The following is a 16,269-nucleotide window of genomic DNA, read 5'->3' as shown; positions in this document are numbered from 1 at the left end:
GGGGGAAGCTAAACAAAGGGAGACGGTGATGGGAAAGAAGCTACGTCAGGAACAGCATAAAATTGAAGTTAGCGCGATATGGGGAACTTTAGTTTTAGTCACTTGGAGGGTTAGGTTTCTAATCCTCTTTATTTTTTCCAATTGTTTTTAACAAAATACACAATGCATTTGATGTTGGCACCTTATCGTAGCAGTTCAGCAATGTAGGAGGTTTCTGATAAAAGGCTGATGCAAAACGATATTTCCCTGTGCAAAAAGGTAAGTATTCACAGGGGCGTTTGCAGTTATGTTGTGAAAGTCTTATTATGGAGTAAGCCTTGATCTGAGTCTCATCTCCTTGGTAGGAATCTCCCTCGGGCCCTTCAGTTGAAGTCATGGTAAGGTGGTATTTCAAATATTTCACTACGAAGTTGAATAACACTCCAATAAAGCATCATAGCTTTATAATGTTTGATGCAACATGGATGTTAACTGATTTAAAGTACTGTGCTGTATGACTAGTTGTAGAAATACACATATGTTGGTACTTTTTGAATGATTTACAATGGATTATTATGGGGAATTAAGCCAAATAAGGACACTTTGTTTCTACGATACCTCAGACGTTTCAAAACCCCCTTAAATATTATATCATAAAGTAACAGCAGGGATATGTCTTTCTTTCCTTTGTATAATAAAAGTACTTGGTTCATGTATTTTGTTTGAAAATTTTGTGTAAAACCATAAACCATGGTATATTTTTTTTAAAGTTCATGGTTCTCCTCCCAATCTTAGATCAACTCAAGCTAATGCTGGATTTGACCCAAACCAACTCTCTGGAAAGCCTCTTGAAAGTTGCATCTCTTTTTATCAGAGTTGATCTGATTTAAATTAAAAAAAAAAAAAAAAAATTCATCAGAGCCCGGGAGCCCATCTTAATAGCTTCATGCTTCTACGGCTTGTGTTGCATCAGCAAGAATGAAGGTGTGGGTGTCATTGATAGATTACAGGCACCTCGTTATTAACAGGTCAGCATGTTTGCTTCTCCGCGCTAATTTGCGATGCTCCTGGAAGACTGTTTGGTCACGATCAACATAAGCTGCACCTGTATTTGTAGATCAGTTCAGAAGGTGACACCACATAGGTGCTATTAATTATTTGGGAGACAACAGAGTGCTCCTGCTTGCCGAAGTTAATTAATCTTACTAAATCATAAAAGCAAACCTTTTTTTTTTTAAACCCATGCAAACTACTTTAGGGAGCTAAAGAAATTTAATGATTGTGACCTAAACACTGAACCCCATCCTCAGTGCATTCCGTCATCAGCAAAGCTGCTGTTTTTAGATATTGGTCGATACGTTTTATGTCAAAACACGACTGTCTGCCTGTATTAATGTTTACTAAATGTGTTGCTGTAGGTCTTTTTGTGCAATAGTTTCACACTTTAGTCTCATTTGTCCAAAAAGACGTAGCTCTAGTGGTCTTGCGTTTGTGAAAAATTGCGTGATGCCCTGGATGTGCGTCTGCAAAACAAGCCCAAATCATCATCCCTCCACCACCATGCATGACTGTTGGAAAAAGCTGGATGTACAAAATTGCTGCTTTCCGTCTTGACAAATATGCGCTGTTAAGGCCAAGTCTGGGTAAAATTTTGAATTTGACATTTCGGGGAGAAACTAACATTAGCTCTTCGTAGAGATAAAGTGGCTGCCGTGGTTAGTTTAGTTTGAATTTTTCTTCTCCATGGAAAACTCCAGGGTTTTTGTTGCAATATGACATCTACATTTTTTAATATATTTTAGTGTATCTATTTAGTCCTTTGCAAATGTGGGAAAATATCTGAGACGTCACTAAAAGAAGTGCATTTAATACAATGTGCATGCTTTGTACAGTTAGATCAGGTACCAAAATAAATAACAATATGATATTTTATTGTTAATTTACATTGATTGCATCTCTGTTTGAGTGAAGCTCTGGTTATTTCTACTGCTTTTAGGTACAGTTGGTTTCTAACTTCTATCAGCTGCGATTTCTATCACACCTCCCTGCTGTTTTGATTCAACATCAGTGTGTTGTGTGACTTATATCCAGTTTGTAAAGACTTAGTATCTTTATGAATGCAATTGTACCATTGTGTCCTTTAGTTCATGTAAAAATAGGCAGAGAAGCTGGAGGCTGCCGGAGCAACTGATGCTGAGGGAGGCACCATGATTGAGGTCCGCAGGTCAAAACGTGTGCTTGTTTTTCTAACAGGTTGTAATGTGGAATCCTGGCAACAAAGCATGTTCTAAACTACAATATTTTTTCATATTTAATTCTGGCCTTAGCTCTCTGCACAAAAAGGCTGCAGCTTCATAAAGTACAACAAACTCTTTGTAATTCCGAAGCCGTTTTCGGTCTTTGCTTTCTCAGTCGCTCGCGTCTTTGTGAGGGAATTTTGGTCCGCGCTTCTTCCCAGTTGTTTCCATCCATGTAGGTGTATGCAAATTCACTTTTTTTGCTCAGCTCAGTTAGAATCCTGTCACAACATTTCGCTCAAGTTGGGATCTGTACTTTGATTAGGCCTTTGCAAGAGTTTATTGGACCATAGTGAATTACAGGAATGGATGATTGGATAATCGGTTAAAAGAGAAATGTTGATAAGTTGCACTTGGGCTGATTTTTTTTCTGTCTTAAATCCTATTGAAACAAACGGTGTACCGACTTTCCACTCACAGCCATTTCATATTGGAATCTGTTTTTATTTAATGACAGAGCTACGTTTGTTGTGCAATTTTGTTCACCTTTTTTTTTCACTCATTTTAAAACTAAGTACAAATCAAAACGTTGCCTTTTTTTATATATATATTTTTTTTCTTTAACACAACCCCACCATGTACATTCTTAAATGACCAAATTCCTCAAATTTCTTGTGGCACTTGTAGCCTTTATTTGCAACAATCAGAAAGGAAATTGGTAGAGAGAGAAGTGGAGGGGAGAGGATACAGCAACGTTCCCAGGGCTTGGACTTGAAACCTGGGCAGCTGTGTGGAGGACTGATAAGGAGGCTCCCGCTCTACCAGAAGTTTAAGATTTGGAGGAGCAAATGCAGAAAACAGCGGAGAAGGAAAATGTACTAGATAACAGGTCGTATACATTAGTGTGTTACAAACAGCAGGTCATATGACCAGGACACCCTGGGAGCTCCTGCTGCCCAGTGACCAGTGGTGAGGCACTGACTCGTCGGAACAAAAATAAAGGGAATATTTTTTACATTTCTGGAGAATCAGATATATAATATTTGATTTTCCTTTGGGATATATATGTACATGTTTAAATTTAATTGAATTTAGGTCATTTTAGGACACAGAATGAAAACATCCTTTTCCTCTTCCTTTTTTTCCCCATTTCCTTTTTAATTGGGTTTGTTTTTCTTTGTTTTATTTATGCACACAATGAAAAAAGCAAAAACTGAATTTTCTACTTTTTTTTTGCTGTTTCTTTTACGTTTTGAAGTGTGAAGAGAACATTTTAAGACAACGCAATGAAAACAACGATAATTGTTTCTTTTTTTTTTGGGAAGGAAAATACTAAATGACGTTGACATTTACAATAAGATTATGATCCATACAATCAAACAAACTTGTTTTGTTCTGGGGTTTTTTTGTTTTTTTTTTTGTTGCTGAAATTAAACATACTTAGCATTTAAACACAATGCATTAAAAAAGAAGAGCCCACTATTATTAACTTTTTTTTTTATTTTTGAAGGAATTATTTACATGGGTTTAAAAAAGCTGAACTGAGATTATATTGCTACTCTAATGGCCGTCTTTGTTCTGCCAGCCAAGCTTCTCGACTTTCCTCTGGACAGCCGCCGTAATCTCCAGGGCCTCCAACTCATAGTTCTCTGACTGAAGTCTTTGGGCTTTTTCTTTGTCTAGCAAGAGAGTGACTGTGGGGACAAAAGTGTCTTATGGAGTTTATGACCGAGTTAATCAGGCTGAAATTTATTGTTAGTGGTTGTAATATACAAAGAATAGGACTATGTTCAATCAGTATGAATACTTGAGCAAGCCACTGTAGTTGAGTCTGTGTTAAGACTCAACTGGACTAAAACTAATATGACTATTAACCCTGTGTTTCTACGGTCGATTTGTCCCTTTGGTCATCTCATACATTTGTCAATTTCACTTTGAAAAAAGTCACTGATCCACATTTTCTTATGCCTTGCCATTTATTTCATAGCCATGTTCCTGAACCATGGCGTACCAGTTTATTTTTTGTTGTAGCGTACTCTTAAAGGGATAAAGTTTCTAAAATCTCACCTACGGTTTAATTCAAATGTATTTAATCTGAAAACTTTGGATTTTAATCGTTTCCAATTAGTTTTGGTTTGCGCCTTTTAGAATCTAATAAAATATGACCGATCAAGGCTGCTTGATGCCAAGATACCTTCTGCTCATACATTGGAGACATGAAGCACATTTTCTTACGGATTGCTACATGTATAAATTAGAAAATTACTGTAAACCACGGACTGTCACCGTCAAAGCAGGCATGAATTATTTCACGATCGATACGAAACGTACTGCAGTAGATGCTCCCGTTTCATACCTGGAAGGTGTGAAATGGGGTTATGCGTTGTTAGGTGTTGGTAATTTTAGGTGCATAAGAGAGGAAAATCAAACATCTCAGCTGCCTCCTTCTTGTGTGAATCCTTACCCCATTAAAAAAAACTGTTGGGCAATTGATCTGTTCGAAAATAAAAGGATGGAGCAAAGTGTTTTTATTCGCGCTCTATAAGAATTGATTGATAACTAACAAATACTGTACAGAAGTTCACAATAATTGCAGCAGAGCCAAGAACCTCATTTTATTCTTCTTATTTGCGTCAGCTGAAAATCACTCCTTTGTATCATTTGTAATGCGGTGCTTGAACCTCCTTTGATTCTTTCATCAATACTGTAACATTAGATCACTTTACAGACTGAAATGCGACTACTTCATGCGCCTACATTTGGGCTGAACAAAATGGTGCTTCTGTCACGATCCGTACGTTTTTGCGGTTTTAGTTTCTAGAGCTTTCCATACAAGTTGGCTTATTTGTTGGATCCGGTGACCTCCAGGTCGCTCGCCAGAAATGTTTTGCCTGGTCAGGTCAACCTCAGTAATGCCAGCTTGAACTCCCTGCTTCAGTGGTTTGACCTCTGACTCGCCCACCTGAACTGTGTTTCATTAGGTCAGCCTACGGGAAGTAGTTTTCACTTTTTCTTACTGAGAAAAATGTTCCTGTTGGATCAATAACGCATCTGTTTCAAACTTGTTTGTTGCATTTTGATTATTTTTGGGTTTCCATTGCCTTTAAGGTCTTTGCATATGAATTCTTCTCATAATTTTGCCCATTATGAATTTGGTTAAGCCTCCTATTTCAGTTGTAGTTCTGTTTCTTTGGATTGCAGAACTGTTTGTGTCAAAGCGTCTTTTTTTTCTTTCTTTCCAGTATTGACATCTGTCGTTACTGACATTTTTCAATCTAGTTAGCATTTAGTGTAGGTTTTGGTCACTGTCAACATGTTGAATAAAAAAAATGCATGCATTCTCAGCAATAGCTTTTGGCCACCTCTTCATTTGTATTTCAGTTTTCAGAATTGATAATGTGTGTGTATGTGATCCTTTTGTTTGTGAAATGTTTGTTACCTTTTTGGGTGTGTCCTTGTAGCGGCCATCTTGGAACCTAATAAGGAGGAGGCCCTCCTCAAACCCGGCTCTTTTATAGAAGGAGCCATGTTTGCTGGAGTTTGATTGGCTGGGCAGTTGATTGAGAAGGCGGGGACAAGAGTATATAAAGAGATTGCTGGCTGAAGAGACTTATAGGAAAGCTGCCATTTTGTCTTGTGAGTGAACTATGCTGTGCTGAAGGAGGCCTAATAAATCACCTTTGTTTATGGTACAGCTAACTTTGGTGAGCTTTCCTTCCACACCATACCTCTCAGTGTAACAGTATTCAGTACCGGTATCGGATCAGATCAGTCACAACTGTATTATTCACAGTGTAAAAAGATTGCGCTGATTCTGATTGAGTATGTATGTGCATTATTACACATCAAATTTGCCTTTAATTCTCTTTGCATTATTTGTTCCTGATCCACCGGCTGGATGATCCTCTCTGCACACTGCTACTCAGAGTACATGAGCCAACTGTAAAACATCCAGCAGAGGATTTACCAATCAATAAACTATCCTCCCTGCACCACTGTTGCTCTCATTAGCTCAGATTCTTAACAACATGCTGGTTAGAAATCTTTTCTTACTTTTGCCTGAGGTGCTTTACAAGAAGGGGTTAGGTAAGAAAAAAAAAGTACCTTTTTTCTCTCGCGGTTGGGCTGTCAAAATTAACTTTTTTTTATGGTAAGCAATCCAGTAAACAAAGGCTTATAAAGACCCAATACATCAATGAACCGTAATTATCTATTAGCTCCTTAATGAGCCTGCTGAACCTGCACAGTTTGTCAAGACTTTTGTGTTAAGGTCCCATTATTTTTAAAAGAAGTTAAAGCGTCCTCTGAGGATTTCTTAAAGTGAGCATTAAGAAGGAAGTTTAAGTTTTTTCTGGCCCTGCTAAGTATGGTAAGGATTCCAGATGGAGACGTGTTGGTTGCTTTTTTTTTTTTATTGTCAAATATATCTGTCACCTAAAAAATATTTTTCGTAATTCCATTTATATTTTCATCTGTGAATCTGTCAGTTTCTATCTATTCAGATTATCTTCCAATCATCCGTCTTTCAGTCTCTTTCTCTGTTTATCTTTTCCTCTAAGCCAACCATCTTAACAAATTTGACATGAAAAACTGGTGATCCCTATTTCACCCTGGCTTTTAATTTGACAAAAAAAAAAAAAAAAAATTATATACATACATATATATCCGCTTACATCATCAGCTGACTGTGCGGAGCTGGTAACAAAAGGGAACAGGAGCAGCCCAGCCAGCTGTAATGAAAAGTGTCCACACTGTGCATGAAGGCGATGGATTCTGTGTGCTGTCAGTTACTGCAGTACAACCTTTACCACAAATCAATTTCAGAGGTTAAAGTCTAGGTCAAAGCCGAGATCTGGCCTGCAGACAGAACCGATTCCACCATCTCTGGGCCAGCCTCAGCCAAGCAGTAATCCAGAGGGAACAATGTTTCATGCAGCATCCTGCCTCTAATTGGCTCATTTATAATTCTTTATATACGTGCCTTACTTAATGATTTCCATTCTTTGCTGTAGAAGAAAAAGATTGTGGCGGACTTTTATTTTAAGGCATACACTGTTAAAGTGGAGGTGTGTGTGTGTGTGTGTGTGTGTGTAGCTTTCTGTCAGGGTAACTCTTTGATTAGATTTTTTTGAAACTTGTTGAAGCAGTGGAGCCCAATCAAAAGGCATCCATTGTTAATATGCTGGCGGTCTGCAGCGCTTTTCTTAAAACTGCAATCAATGTCGTGAGGCAAGGACTACCCTTTGAACGCTGTAGTTTGTCCACAAAGATTGCGTATTTTGGGATTTATTTGTAGTAATTTGCTCTTTTGTATGTGTAAGCAAGGCTCCAATAATCTATTGGGATGGGAAAACAGTTAAATCCTACTTCTGCTTTTCTTTCTTTTTTTTCTTTTTTTTTGTGCCTGAAAATACAAAATGCAACCACCTGTTGTCTTACAGCTGCAGAGCCGTGCAAAATTGACTGGCACCGGGACTTTTTCCACATTTTTAAAAATCTATTTTATTGGGATGACCAACAAATGTGCAAAATTGTAAAATGGAACGTGGGAGCATTTGTTTCCAAGCTTTACCTTGAGGAAATCTGCCTCCTGAGGCCAAACCTGGCTTACCTCGCTTTTGGAGCCAAGCATTCTCAGCAGCAGCTAGCGTGGATCCAAAACAATTTGAAGAGACGCTTTGTTAATGTGTGAATAATAGGGGCAATCTAAAGCAAGATTTAAAAAAAACAAAAAAAACGGAGGCAGTTTAAGCTGTGAAAACCCGTGTGATGCTCAAGATTTCTTTTAGAAAAAAAAAACACATTTGCCCTTCCTCATGCACCACTCTACTGGAACATTACCATTCAGCTGACCTTATTCAAAAGTTCACGTGATGGAGGTACGTGCATGCGGAACACGATTCTCTGCTCGCTCTGCTGCTGTCTTTGCTTCAGCGGGCTATCGGCGCTTCATCTGATGCTCGGCTCTAATCTGCAGACTCGGGGGTGTGTTTCCTGCGTCGGGGCTGTGGCCCAATCCATCTGTCTTCATCAGTGAGCTGAGGCGGTTGTGTGCTTGGGCCAGCAGGACCCCGCTAAGCACCAGCTGCTAGCTGCCTTTTACACTGATTCCCACCAAGAGGGACATATTTACAGTACAGCGAGCTTCCCAGTAAGACTCGAGGATCTTTCAGCTCCTAATGGCTGAATTTTTGTTTTGTCTTGGGGTTTCGTTTTGTTTGCTCATTATTCTTTTCTTTTTTCTTTTTTTTTTTGATATTTTTACTCTGCAGACTGCTCTACATGTGGTATTTTTTTAATCTCTTTGTCATGCTATCAAAACCACATATGTGGATTAATAACTAGAAAAGACTAATGCTCTTCGGGCTTCATTGAAACATTAGAACGTGCCTTTTAAGTTTTAAGATAGCTTTCTTTCCCCAGAATAGTGAAGATATCTGGTTTTTCACCATTATCAACACCGACTTGGTTTTTATTCTGCAAGTACTCAATTTACAAGAACTAGTTCTAACATAACCTTCTTCACAATACATTCATTTAATTTTCATTTAGGCAGCAGCATTGGTATAATTGGTATAAAATGCTCTTTTTCTTCTAGGAAGTTACAATTTCAAATTTAGTTGGAAATACAAGAGCACACCCTGGAGTTTGAGGTCTCTCATCAGCCTTGCACTCAACATCCAATATAGTCACTAAGCATATATTATTTGTAAAATATTCATGCACAAAAGCAAAGAGTCTCAATTTACTGGTTTGTCTACTTCCCAACTCTTTAAATGTAGTCATGAAAAATAGATCGTCATTCAGAAAATGACAAAAACGTTGGACAAAAAGCCAAAATCACAGATGTTTTGGTTAAACTCCTGGACCTGCTACTCCCAAAGTAGAAAAATATGTCTGCACTGACTTAAAATGTAGTTTAAACAGTTTTCTCTAATCACAGCCGAAATAAGGCAAAGGGCATTTTTAAAAAAATGTTTTATTTGATTTGATTATATATACGTTTTAGTCACATTTTTAAGGGTGACTACAACATTTAATGTGTATCTGTGGCATTGGTAACAGAGAAAACACACCACCTGGAATCAGTCACAGTANGTGTGTGTGTGTAGCTTTCTGTCAGGGTAACTCTTTGATTAGATTTTTTTGAAACTTGTTGAAGCAGTGGAGCCCAATCAAAAGGCATCCATTGTTAATATGCTGGCGGTCTGCAGCGCTTTTCTTAAAACTGCAATCAATGTCGTGAGGCAAGGACTACCCTTTGAACGTTGTAGTTTGTCCACAAAGATTGCGTATTTTGGGATTTATTTGTAGTAATTTGCTCTTTTGTATGTGTAAGCAAGGCTCCAATAATCTATTGGGATGGGAAAACAGTTAAATCCTACTTCTGCTTTTCTTTCTTTTTTTTCTTTTTTTTTGTGCCTGAAAATACAAAATGCAACCACCTGTTGTCTTACAGCTGCAGAGCCGTGCAAAATTGACTGGCACCGGGACTTTTTCCACATTTTTAAAAATCTATTTTATTGGGATGACCAACAAATGTGCAAAATTGTAAAATGGAACGTGGGAGCATTTGTTTCCAAGCTTTACCTTGAGGAAATCTGCCTCCTGAGGCCAAACCTGGCTTACCTCGCTTTTGGAGCCAAGCATTCTCAGCAGCAGCTAGCGTGGATCCAAAACAATTTGAAGAGACGCTTTGTTAATGTGTGAATAATAGGGGCAATCTAAAGCAAGATTTAAAAAAAACAAAAAAAACGGAGGCAGTTTAAGCTGTGAAAACCCGTGTGATGCTCAAGATTTCTTTTAGAAAAAAAAAACACATTTGCCCTTCCTCATGCACCACTCTACTGGAACATTACCATTCAGCTGACCTTATTCAAAAGTTCACGTGATGGAGGTACGTGCATGCGGAACACGATTCTCTGCTCGCTCTGCTGCTGTCTTTGCTTCAGCGGGCTATCGGCGCTTCATCTGATGCTCGGCTCTAATCTGCAGACTCGGGGGTGTGTTTCCTGCGTCGGGGCTGTGGCCCAATCCATCTGTCTTCATCAGTGAGCTGAGGCGGTTGTGTGCTTGGGCCAGCAGGACCCCGCTAAGCACCAGCTGCTAGCTGCCTTTTACACTGATTCCCACCAAGAGGGACATATTTACAGTACAGCGAGCTTCCCAGTAAGACTCGAGGATCTTTCAGCTCCTAATGGCTGAATTTTTGTTTTGTCTTGGGGTTTCGTTTTGTTTACTCATTATTCTTTTCTTTTTTCTTTTTTTTTTTGATATTTTTACTCTGCAGACTGCTCTACATGTGGTATTTTTTGAATCACTTTGTCATGCTATCAAAACCACATATGTGGATTAATAACTAGAAAAGACTGATGCTCTTCAGGCTTCATTGAAACATTAGAACGTGCCTTTTAAGTTTTAAGATAGCTTTCTTTCCCCAGAATAGTGAAGATATCTGGTTTTTCACCATTATCACCACCGACTTGGTTTTATTCTGCAAGTACTCAATTTACAAGAACTAGTTCTAACATAACCTTCTTCACAATCATTCATTTAATTTTCAATTAGGCAGCAGCATTGGTATAATTGGTATAAAATGCTCTTTTTCTTCTAGGAAGTTACAATTTCAAATTTAGTTGGAAATACAAGAGCACACCCTGGAGTTTGAGGTCTCTCATCAGCCTTGTACTCAACATCCAATATAGTTACTAAGCATATATTGTTTGTAAAATATTCATGCACAAAAGCAAAGAGTCTCAATTTACTGGTTTGTCTACTTCCCAACTCTTTAAATGTAGTCATGAAAAATAGATCGTCATTCAGAAAATGACAAAAACGTTGGACAAAAAAACAAAATCACAGATGTTTTGGTTAAACTCCTGGACCTGCTACTCCCAAAGTAGAAAAATATGTCTGCACTGACTTAAAATGTAGTTTAAACAGTTTTCTCTAATCACAGCCGAAATAAGGCAAAGGGCATTTTTAAAAAAATGTTTTATTTGATTTGATTATATATACGTTTTAGTCACATTTTTAAGGGTGACTACAACATTTAATGTGTATCTGTGGCATTGGTAACAGAGAAAACACACCTCCTGGAATCAGTCACAGTAACTGGATCGATTTTTAAGGAAACGCTACTTTGTATCAAGCTAATCTGATGAACCTCCATTAACAACTCCACCCTGGCCTTCAGTTGGGTCTACAGTGAGTGAGAGGAGAACACCTTGTTTGGGAATCAGTTTTCCCAACGTGGGACTGCAGCTAGCTTGGCGTAGATCCGATGTTCAGGCGCAGGAGACAAGTTAGACCCATTATTATCTGCTACCCCAAAATGTCACTCTACTCCCAACTTCCTTAATTCGTGCAGCACGAGAATTTACTGTTTGTCTAAACTGAAAAAAACAAACAAAAACAAAAAAAAACAGCACACTTTAAATCTCTGCCACTTATCTGACAGAGACGATGATTACAAGTGAGACTTTAGCCATTGGTTGCGCACTTAGCTTACAAATGGAACGCAGTGGCTGGTGGGCTTTCATCTGTCACTCTGGTCTTACTGTTCTGGGCAGCAAACGACGGCGGTAATGCTTATTGTTGCAGACACAAGTATCGGTGTCTGCAACAGTAAGCCACGAGGGGACGAGAACACGAGCGGTTTAATTTGATACCGATGGTACAATGACATCCTTTGGCAGGTCCACAAAAGAAAGCCTTCTGCCCGCCGTCTCGGGCCGTGTGAATGGCATTGTCACGGAACGCCATCCAGCGAGGCCACGAGCACGATTGACTGCGAGCCCAGCCATGTGTTTTTATACAGTGTTATTGTTCTGCAAGGCCTTTCTGACAAATGGCAGCGCGAGTGAACACACACTGCCGTTTTGTGTTACTTTACAGCGCCCATGAGGCACTTGTGGTATTTCATGTCTCTCAAAGCTTCGTACACGTCAAATTGAAGTTGAAGCGACAAATCTTCATAAAAAAAAAAAGAAAAAAAAAAGGGAGAAGCCCATTGAAGAGCCTATTTAGCTACGATTTGCTTTGACCTTCGAACATGCTTAGAGTTCTGTGTTTTATCATTTAACAGATTTAGAGGTGAGGGTAAGCAACGTCCCGGAGGAACAAGCACTCACTGCAACCATCTGAGGAGCGTTGGAGATGGCGGCGGTGATGAGAATTGGCTCTGGATGTGAGCAGGCTGGCTTTCCGCCTGAAAGAGAACAAAAGGTGGATCCTGCCTTTGGTCTCACTCTTACGAGCGTGATGGTACATTTGGCTTCTCTCTTTAGTGTACCTCTGTTTCTTTGGGACTGTGGTGCTGTGACGGCACGCCGCAGAATATAATGTACTGAACTTTTCAAAAACCGTCCTCCACCCTTGAGCATTTTGGTGTCTTCCTCTTTAGCGCCATTTCGGTTGCAGCTACTTTTTACTGTTTTGTCTCTGCCACCCTTTAAACGTGCAAAGACTGAAGTGTTTGCCAAGTCTCCTCATCACGATTCCTCAAATTTCATGAAACGGAGAGCGTTTGAACAGCAGTTTTCAATGGCTGCCACAGGTTTCCATTTGGATTTATATCTGGACTTTGACTAGGCCATTTTAAGACATAAATGTGCTTCAATCACAACCATTCCACTGTCGCTCTGGGTGCATGTTAAGGGTTTTTGTCTTGTCAGAAGGTGAACTTGATTGTAATTCTGGCCTATGCAAATATTATAGATTAGCTTTTTTTTTACTATAAACTAATTATTTGATTTTTGAATACAGTTTTTTACACTGGATTTCATTGATTGATACCAAAAACCATCTAAAATGTTAATTCTGCACCCAACAGATACTTTTTTGGCTGCCTACATGTTAATATCTCATTATAAAGCGTCAATGTTTGCAAGAACGTGGGAAAAAAATTATGGCGGGTCTCTTGTAGCTTTTCAGACTTCTATATCTTCAGCTGTTTACTTGCAATTGCACACAATCTGAGTCAAATCACTTCCTCAACCTTCATGTTTCTGTCATTCCTGGACCCACACTCTTGACAACTCTTGATTGAAATGTGCAACATATTTTATTTATTTATTTATTTTTTTGTTGCTTACTTGCACTGAAACACTGGCGAAATACTGCCTTCCTGCAGCATGTTGCTCGGTTTTTCATCATTTTCTCATAATCTTACTTCTTTTTTTTTTCTTTTCTCCCCCTCTCCTCCCCCGAGGAATTACGCTTGAACCTTAAGAATGTGTTCCACCCAAACTGTGTCAAACTCCTCAGATATGCAGTAAACAAAGCTGGCATCCAACTGCAGGGCGGGATGCTGTGCCATTTGTGCTGTGCTGGGGGACAGCGAGCCGGTTTTCTTTGCAGGCATACCTTTAAAATGTTAATTGTTGTGCTCATTTTTTTATAATCGAGGGAGAAGACTCTTCCCCCTAAATATAGCCGCGCTTGCTCGCATAGACCAGCACTGATTTATATTGCATAGGGAAGACGTTTAAGTCGGCTTTCCCACAGGTCTCTAGCACCACCGCTTTATGCACATTTTAAAGCTACTGCTGAACCTAAAAGCTGCCCAAGAGGGAGTTGTAGAGCAGATCGTATCGGCAAACAAGCACAGAAAGAACCGAGGATAATCTGAAGGCAAAGCGCTAGGGCCTTTTCTGTAGTGACTCATTTTATCACCTCTTTTTTTCTGACTCTTATTCTTCCTGATCCCTGAATTTATAAACCTTCACCTCTGAATCCTGCCTTCATCTTGCTCAGAAAGCCTTGTCTCTACATCACTCTAATGGGAGGTGCTTGTATGTTCCCTGTTAGTCAAACCATCCTCGATCTGCTGGATTTTTTTTATTTTTTTTTTAAAGGAAGCATGCCATTTGTCTGTGTGCCATGCTGATACCAGCAGGCCTTTTGGATCCTTGCTATCATTTCCTCTCTTAAATTGCCAAATTTAATTGCGGCAGAGAAATGAAAGCCTTATCAAAACTTCTCCCGATGTGGGGCAAACAAATTAAGATTTCAGCCTTTCATTTTTTAAAAATTATTTACAACCTCTCTCATCTTTATCTCTTTCAAAAGGCCTTGCGTTGTAGTTTAGAGGTAAAAATCATTAGAAATCCGTCTTTTGAACCCAGATCATTTGCCAGATCAGGTGGAAAGCAACCTCGTGAGATTACTGGTTTGTAGAGTTGAATGGTAATATATCGTTTTGGAAGCTGCGTCTGATCTTGGTGCACGGCCAAATGGCGTACAAGTCACAAGGAAACGACGGACGTGTTTTCAGATCTCCACGTTTTGTTTTTTTTCTTGTTTGTTTTTCGTATTCGGCTCTCCGCTGGTCCAGCCGTGTTATCTCAGCAGCAGAGATCTGTTTAAAGAAAGACAGGACAATAATTTAGCACGCTGGCTTCATCAAAGCGCCTCTGATTGCTTTGAAATGTGCTGTGATGTAATGTTTTCCCTCTCCATTGCTGCCGACAGGACACATAAACACCGCCTCTTTCCAATGCAATTCAAGAGTGAGTGTGTCACTCCTTTCCCGTGTCCACGCCACTGCACAAAATTAGTCATCAAATCGATTTTTGTCTCCAGTCGCTGCCTGAGTTCGTTTGTACAATCTGCGAGGGCAGCTGCTTTGTTTCGTGGAAGATATCAGCGAAGGCAATTAGAGTTAAAATAAATATGTAGTGCACAAGAGGACTTAAATTGGTCTTTCCAGCCTAAAATTTCAAACAATCAGTTTGACATAATTAGAATTTTTGAAGTGAGGTCTGACATTGTGAGTTAATATCTGACCTGCAGTAAGTAGCTACTAGTTTGCAAGGGACAAGACCAATTGGGATTTCTACCATCTCAAGAGTTTCATTTCAAAACTGTCGAGGAGCTTGGCACCACCGATCTTTCCGTGTGAAACAAGTGCAAACTTAAAACGGAGCATGTGACATTTTCTCGTCAGAGCAATTAGCTAATGGAAAACATAAGGCTATAAAATTCTTGGAGTTACATATATGGAGCCCACAATGTTTCTGCATTTTGTACAGTTTTACTTTTATATCAGCCTGTTGTCCTCAGCATAAACTTGTTCCTTTTTCAGTACTGTGATTTGACTCATTTCTCAGAAAAAAAGTAGGCAGTGCTGTCTACTATAACAAGCCTTTCACCGAGCGCCTGCTAATGTTGAAACAGAAAAGTCGAGGATGTCTTAATTCAAAAGAAAACTCATGTTAAGTGACCACTTTTACATGAGCACATTTAGATTTGAAAGCTATAAATGAGTTCAGCAAAACTGACATTTGTCAAATTTACACAACGGTTTAACCAACAAGGGGTTTTATGTTAACCTTATACTTTTAATAAAGGTTGATTTGTGACTGTGTGTGTGTGTGTGTGTGTGTGTGTGTGTGTGTGTGTGTGTGTTTCCTTGTTTGTTTTAGAGTTTATAGAATAATGATCCAAACATGATGCTGTTGTTTGCCAACCACCATTAAAAAAATAGGAAGAAAATCAGAGAAATACTATGTATGTATTAAAAATATATACAGATGTATCAAAGAAAATATTTGGATCAGTCGTACAACGTACAGTATTCCTGAGTATTCCTGACCAGACATTTTGATGGAAATATAATGAACACTGTTTAGAATCAAACATATGGGATTAATTGTCTTATTTAGATGGATACCAGCTCATGTTGGTATTGAAGAGGACACGAAACGGCAGATAAAGTTGCAAAGGAGTCAGTCTACAGTACACATTTTAGTTGTAATGATTGTAAAAGTGAGTCGAACAGAAGTAAAAAGCGTCATAAAGAAGAAAATGAGAAAAGATGGCAAAAACAATGGGAAGAAGAAAGAAAAGGTAGGTAGTTTTGTAGGACTTAGCGAAAGAGAGATGATTAGTGCCAAAAGGAATATGAGGTAAGAGGTAGTCAGGAAATGAAAGAGTTGAGCAGATGAGCAGTCTTCCTAAAATGAAAATAAGATTAAATTCCTCTGATATATTACAGAGACGTTTAATAGCTGATCGTTTTCATTCTTAAGCTTTAATAAATTATCTGAGA

General features: G+C 38.9%; 1 long non-coding RNA gene across 1 annotated transcript; it reads left to right on the top strand.

The window, feature by feature from the left end:
* Positions 1-163: 163 nt before the first annotated feature.
* LOC107834048 (uncharacterized) lies at positions 164-15,571 on the top strand. The gene is made up of 3 exons (XR_001659833.1): positions 164-262; positions 345-377; positions 12,304-15,571. It is a non-coding gene; the product is annotated as an uncharacterized LOC107834048 (long non-coding RNA).
* Positions 15,572-16,269: the final 698 nt, after the last annotated feature.

This window comes from Poecilia formosa, unplaced genomic scaffold (assembly GCF_000485575.1).
Source record: "Poecilia formosa unplaced genomic scaffold, Poecilia_formosa-5.1.2 Scaffold9, whole genome shotgun sequence".
Taxonomy (NCBI): domain Eukaryota; kingdom Metazoa; phylum Chordata; class Actinopteri; order Cyprinodontiformes; family Poeciliidae; genus Poecilia; species Poecilia formosa.
This window is presented reverse-complemented; position numbering and strand designations above follow the sequence as displayed.